Source organism: Rhea americana, unplaced genomic scaffold (assembly GCF_003343005.1).
Source record: "Rhea americana isolate MKP2758 unplaced genomic scaffold, rheAme1 scaffold_34, whole genome shotgun sequence".
Lineage (NCBI taxonomy): Eukaryota > Metazoa > Chordata > Aves > Rheiformes > Rheidae > Rhea > Rhea americana.
In genome coordinates this window covers 5,039,072-5,045,071 of record NW_028186468.1, presented here as the reverse complement: position 1 = coordinate 5,045,071, position 6,000 = coordinate 5,039,072, and the positions used below count along the sequence as shown (strand labels likewise).

The window sequence follows — 6,000 nt, the reverse complement described above, 5'->3', positions numbered from 1 at the left end:
AAAGGCTCAAAATTTGTATTATCTTTAAATCCTTAGCTTAGCTTTTCCTGTGAACAGACTGCAGCTGAGAAAATATACTTTAACTAGAAATTGGTATATACATATTTTTAAATAAAAGATAGATTTTTTTTTGAAAAAGCTCACCAGTTTATTGTCAAACAAAGTGTTACGGCAGTCCACTGTACCGCAATGTACTTTCCCAAGACTTTATGGGATGATATGAATACAATAGAGAGAGAGTCTCCAAGCACACTCAAATACTGTTTTCTTTGACCTGAGGAGCACAACACTTAAACCACAGGATACTGCCGAGGAGGAATCCCTTAAAGTCTCATTGGCAGAGTGAGGGATACTGACAGCAAACCGATAGCCACGAATAAAGGAATAAATGCYAGCAAAGACGAACTAGTTTGCTTTTCAGCGAGGATAAAACGGCTCCTCTTTAACAGAATAYAGATTGCTAGTGGCAAGCATACTCTCCTCCAGCAATAACGAGTTCCCCTCAGGGAAACCGGGACGAGCGTCCGCGACAGCGCGCCAACCGCGCCGCCCTCCGCCGCCCTCCCGCGGCAGGTGCGGCCGGCGCCGCGCCGCCCCCTCCCCGCTCCGTTGCTAGGTAACTCGCCCCACCCGCTCCGCGCCCCACCGGTCGCCGCTCCCGACTCCCAACGGCCGCGCCTCTCCCTCCAATCAGCGCGCGGCGGGGGCGGGCCCGACGGGTTGCCCGGGCGACGGGGTTCGTTTGCCCCTGCGCGGTGAGGACGGCGGAGGTGTTGCTGGCCCCGCAGGTGAGGGCCGTGGCCGTGGCCGTGGCCGTGGCCGTGCGGGTGGGTAAGTACCTGTAGCGCGTGCTGGGCCTCGGGCTGGCGGCTGAGCCCGGTGCGGGCCTGGTTGTCGCGCTCCTGTACGCTCGGCGCCGCCCTGCGCCCCGGGGGAGGGGGCAGCGGCGGCCCCGGGGAGCTTTCAGGGCTTTGGGCAGTGCTCCAGAGCATTCCAGGGCTCGAGGCGCTGTTGGTTTCTGCTTTGTGTGTGGCACTTCYGCACTGTATGCATATCTCTGTGCAAGCATGCTGGCGTAAAAAGAAATACGTATTTTATATATATACGTGTGTGTGTGTTTGTGTGAACAACTTAAAATCCTGTAAGCCTGGTGGAAGCAATCTTTAGAAGAAGCATTTTGCTTGGAAAACACTTACTGTCTGCAGGGAGGGAGAGCTGTTGGCTTGTTTGTACTTTAAATGCTTTTCACAGCTGGGACAGAGGTGAGAGGGGAAAACAAAAACAAGCTTAGAGAGTTAAGAGACTTAAAAAAAAAAAAACAAACCTAAACTACTGGTTAAGCAAACCGAAGATAGGAAAACAAGTTGAAGGCAGATGGCTGCACATATGAAGAAATAAACACCGAGAGTGACTTACGTTAACTAAATTCCTCTGATGTTTTGGAGGAATGGGAACGGTCCTGCAGAGGTTTGAGGCAATACTATAGAAGGCTTGAAAATAGCAGGTGTGAAATCAGAGTCTGAGTAGGATCTTTAATTACTTGGAATGCTGTAGTAAAGAGTGTAATCTGGGATTTTAAAACGARTAAGGACCATAATGACCTTAATATTTGTTGTAATAACTTCATGAGATAAATCATAAATACTTGCCTGAAAATTTCTGTTTCAGGCCATCAAACTGTATCAAGAATGACTTTCTGAAGCACATCCTTCAAAAATATCTTGTGGTGGAGAAGCTTAAATTTCTTCTGTGTTAGAAGTGTAGATTTTTTTTCCACTTATGCCTCACTTTAAAATCTTGTCATTACATTGTGTATTTTCTGATACTTTCTCTTCTCACATTTGGTGTGTCAGAGTTCAAGTGGACAATGAGAGTTACTTCAGCAAGTCCTGGTGATGATACTGTGTAACTTGTGTGTTTTACTAATATGAGGCAAAATTATATGTAGAACAGAGAAGAAAGCATCAAGATGAAACAAAGTGTTAGAATCCAAAAGTTAAGAGCTGAGAATCCACCAGTAAGATATAGTGTATTTCAGTAACATACTATGTGATTCAGGCAAGCTATTATTTCTGGTAGCAGCAGAGCTATCCTTTGGGTCCTAGAAAAGGATAAAAGTTTTATACAGCTGTCTTTTCACCATATAAGTCTTATAGTAAGTACACCTTGGCCGAATCCATTAAGGCCATCTTATTCCTTATCCTGTCCTAGCACAGTCTAGAAAACCTGGGTTTGTTACTGTGTTGCATTTGTTGGATTAACAGTGAAAACTTGTGCAAGTTTGTTGACTATTTTACAATATTGTATATTAGCTCCCAAGGCACTGTTGTCATGTCGCGTGGGGACTTGGCTCTTCTGGGTCTTTGTCTCATTTGTTGTTGTTTCAGTTTGTGGCAATGGCCTTGACTGCTCCATCCTCTCTGCTCAGGCTTTTCCTTAGACCACCTGGGATATTTTGTTCAGTTTTATGTGGGAACTTGTGTGTAAATGGACAAATTACAAAATTGTAACTTCTAAAATCTGCATCAATGATGGAGCTTTCTATTCATTGCCCAGTGTCTGATTTTCTGTTTAACGTTGGTGGATCCTGAGCTCTCACAGCCAGTTGTTGGACTGGAAAAGTTACACTGATGTCTTTCGTTCCGGTGTTGTATATCATTGGCCTTATGTTTGGTGAAGTTAATACTTCCTTTCCCTTCCTTAATGATATTTTTTTTCTTGATGCTTTTACTGACTATAAGCTTGGCTCAGGCAAAATGAGTTGCAGTATAGATAGACACAGATAAATCCTGTAGCATGATACATGTCTGTCTTGCCATGTTAACTGTTTGCTAATAGACTAAATAAACTTTTTTTAAAAATGAAACTGGGATACTTCAGCTTTCAGTGCATATTTGATATATGTGTAGCAATTATAAAAACCAGGGCAAATAATTTGATATAGAAATAACTTTATGAATAAGGGCTATAATTTTCCTCCATGAATATTCCATGCGCCCATGGTTTTTTGTCTTTTTTTATTTTTTTTCCTCCAAGGAGTTTAAAAATCTCAAACTATAAATGAGTGTGTTTATATGCATAGTATCACTGTTACTTCTGCTTAACAGATGCTTCAATTTTATTCTGTAAAATACACATATAGTATTAAGAAAAAGGGAAGATAAAATGTTTATTTTCTTCACAGATGTTTTAAAGCTATCTCCTTAAAAAGGAAAGAAGTATAACTATAAAAAAATAGTTAATTGAATTTCTTTTTCAAGATCCAGTTATGGAACATCCTCAGGAAGATATATAATCGAGCTCAATCCACTGCTATTGTTAGCAGCTAGAGCCTAATCTTCATAAACTGATCAAGCTGAATCTTAAAAGTAGCTCAGTTTTTGTCCTTGTACTCTTAATGGAAGGTTGTTCTATAAATCTCGTGATGGTATGCATGTGTTACTAACAGTTTATTCTGATCATAGTAAATGGCTTGGCTATCCTGAATGTCCTGATAATTCTGTACAGCTTGTTGGGAAAGAGCAAATGAGGAAGAGTGGACAACCACTAACGCTCTGCTGATGTTTACACTATCAATAACTGGAGGGTGGGTGGATGTTAGTTGTAGACTGAGCTCATATGGCATAGCATCACTGAGACATAGGTCCACTATGTCATTATCATGTGTTTGTTTATTGCAGAGTTTTACTGTAAACATTTAGAGTTGTGTGTCTGTTCAACAAAAGTGTTGTATTATTTTGCATTATTCTAGTTAGTAGTAAATTCCAAAGTTTTCACATACTGTAATTTATTTTGTTATCGTTACATGTCATACCTTCATTGAAGAGATTTTCAAAGCACTAATTAAATAAAACGTGAGCTGCTTTTAGCTCCTTACTGTAGATATTAGTATAATGAATGTATATAATGTCATTTTTAAAAATGCTATACTCTAAAATAAAGATTAAAATTTTTTTGATTGTTTTGTTCTTTTTCTTTATTTTACACTTTTTTTTGTCACAAAGACCTTGAGTTCCTATTATGTATCTAGTAGCTTCAAAATATATCAAAAGACGTAATACAAACCTGTAGCGTATTTAGTCATTAATCACATAATATGCCTCATCACAGCACTAAAAATTATAAAACTCTGTGTATGTAGATTGACATAGAATGGGTTTTGTTGTCGATTTGGCTAGATACAGTGAATCTGGAGGTAGGCTTACTAAAATTCCAGTTTCTGTGGRGTGTAAATAGTGTCAGTTATTTGGAATTCATTCTTAATTCTGGCTCATATTTAATGCTACTGAATTATGGCAAGAATACATAAACCCTGACTTCTTATAAGAAATAGACAAATATCTGTATATGATTTAAGCAGAAGCAAACAGTGTTTAGAGTTCTCTTTGGGGGGAGAGAACTGCGTAGTTGATTTGACATAGCATATCAACTGCTACTTATTTAATAAGAAAAAATAGGAGGCAGAAGTGACAGATAGAGAGATTTCTTACCTCTCTTCCTTTTTTCAGTGTCTTTCTTCATAACTGAAATGCCTTGCTGACTTCAGCTGTTGCAGGATAACATGGAACAGTGTTAGCTTATTCATTCTAGTGCTGTTGAGATTCTTACTGCTCAGAAGTATTATTTTATATATGTATATATATATATACACATATATATATATATGTGTGTGTATGTATATATATATATATGTATGTATGTATCTAGAAGACATTGGATGTATTATATTTAGGGGTATGTTTAAGAATACAGCTTAGATCTAGATTGAAGCCACAGCATCCTTCAGTAGCTTGTCCTTTCAGGCTCTTTTAAGGTGTATATGCCTATGTAGAAAGCAAAATAATAGATTAATACTTTTTTTAAAAAAAAAAAATACCCAGAAGTAAGATCTACTTTCAGATCAAATACAATCAAATACAAAAAGGAGAAAAACACTTTTTTCCCCTCAAGTATTGAACTTTGAAACTCTGAACTGTAACCACACGCTGTCATATTTTGGTGCTAAAACATCACAACTCATCAACATTTCCACTTCACCCTTCTGACTGTGTGTGTTTGTTTGTATTGCCTAGCTAATCGAAATCTAGGCTAAGTACTCAACTATTTTATCTGCATTATTGGGGATTGTGACCAGCTCAGTAACTGTCATCATAAGAAAGATTCCTAGCACATCCTTCCATTGTTATTATACAAGGCAGAATCATTAAAAGCACTTGAAGAAACAATTACTGTTTTACTGCTACTGGATCCTGTCTTCATCCTACTGGAGCAATCCAGTAGGAGGAAATTTCATGGAAATTTTGTGAGTTTCTGTCCTGCCTAAGATCTATATCAAGGATAATCTGAGGTTGTTATCATCAATAAAGTACGCTTTCACTTAGCTTCAAGAAGATGACTTCATCTTCTTGAAGCTTCTGATTCTGAAATCACTTGAACWGTTTGGTATTCAACATTTTTGAGAATAATTAATTTGATTTAGGAATCCAAATAAAGACTTAAGAATCTTGTATAGTTGGCCAGATGTCACTTCAAATGCGGTAGTTGTGTGACTATGAAGTTTTTATTAKCCTTGGCAGGTGATGCTTAGAATCTTAAGAATAAATTATATCTGTAATTTTAAAATCTCTGGGACTATAAATATTATCAACTGGTAAAAGTAAATAATAATTAATGTAGCAGAGTGTAGAAAACTTTTAGATGAAAAGTTCCCAAACTTATTTGTTCAGCTGCTGTACAGTGGTATGTAGCTGCTGAGACCAGGTCCAGCATATCCTAGAACTGCGCTGCACTCCATGCATGCACATCCCCCCCCCCCCCATGTGTTGCCTGTGTGGATAAGTGGAAATATATTCTATAAACAACGTTACTTCCTGTATGACCCACTGAGCTGAGAAACTGTGTACTCCATCCTTTTCCTTTGCCTGGTTTGGGCTCTTCCTCTTGAAACAGCCAGCCTCCCTGGGTCCTTGTAACTCTAGTCTTAAAGCTTTGAGATACAGT

General features: G+C 38.8%; 1 protein-coding gene across 1 annotated transcript in view; it reads left to right on the top strand.

Annotated features, from left to right (window-relative positions):
* Positions 1-811: 811 nt before the first annotated feature.
* Positions 812-6,000, top strand: part of WDR17 (WD repeat domain 17) — a 51,807-nt gene continuing 46,618 nt past the window's right edge. The window contains exon 1 of the mRNA XM_085311398.1: positions 812-831. The gene's annotated coding sequence lies outside the window, so the exon portion shown is untranslated. The remainder of the gene's footprint in view (positions 832-6,000) is intronic.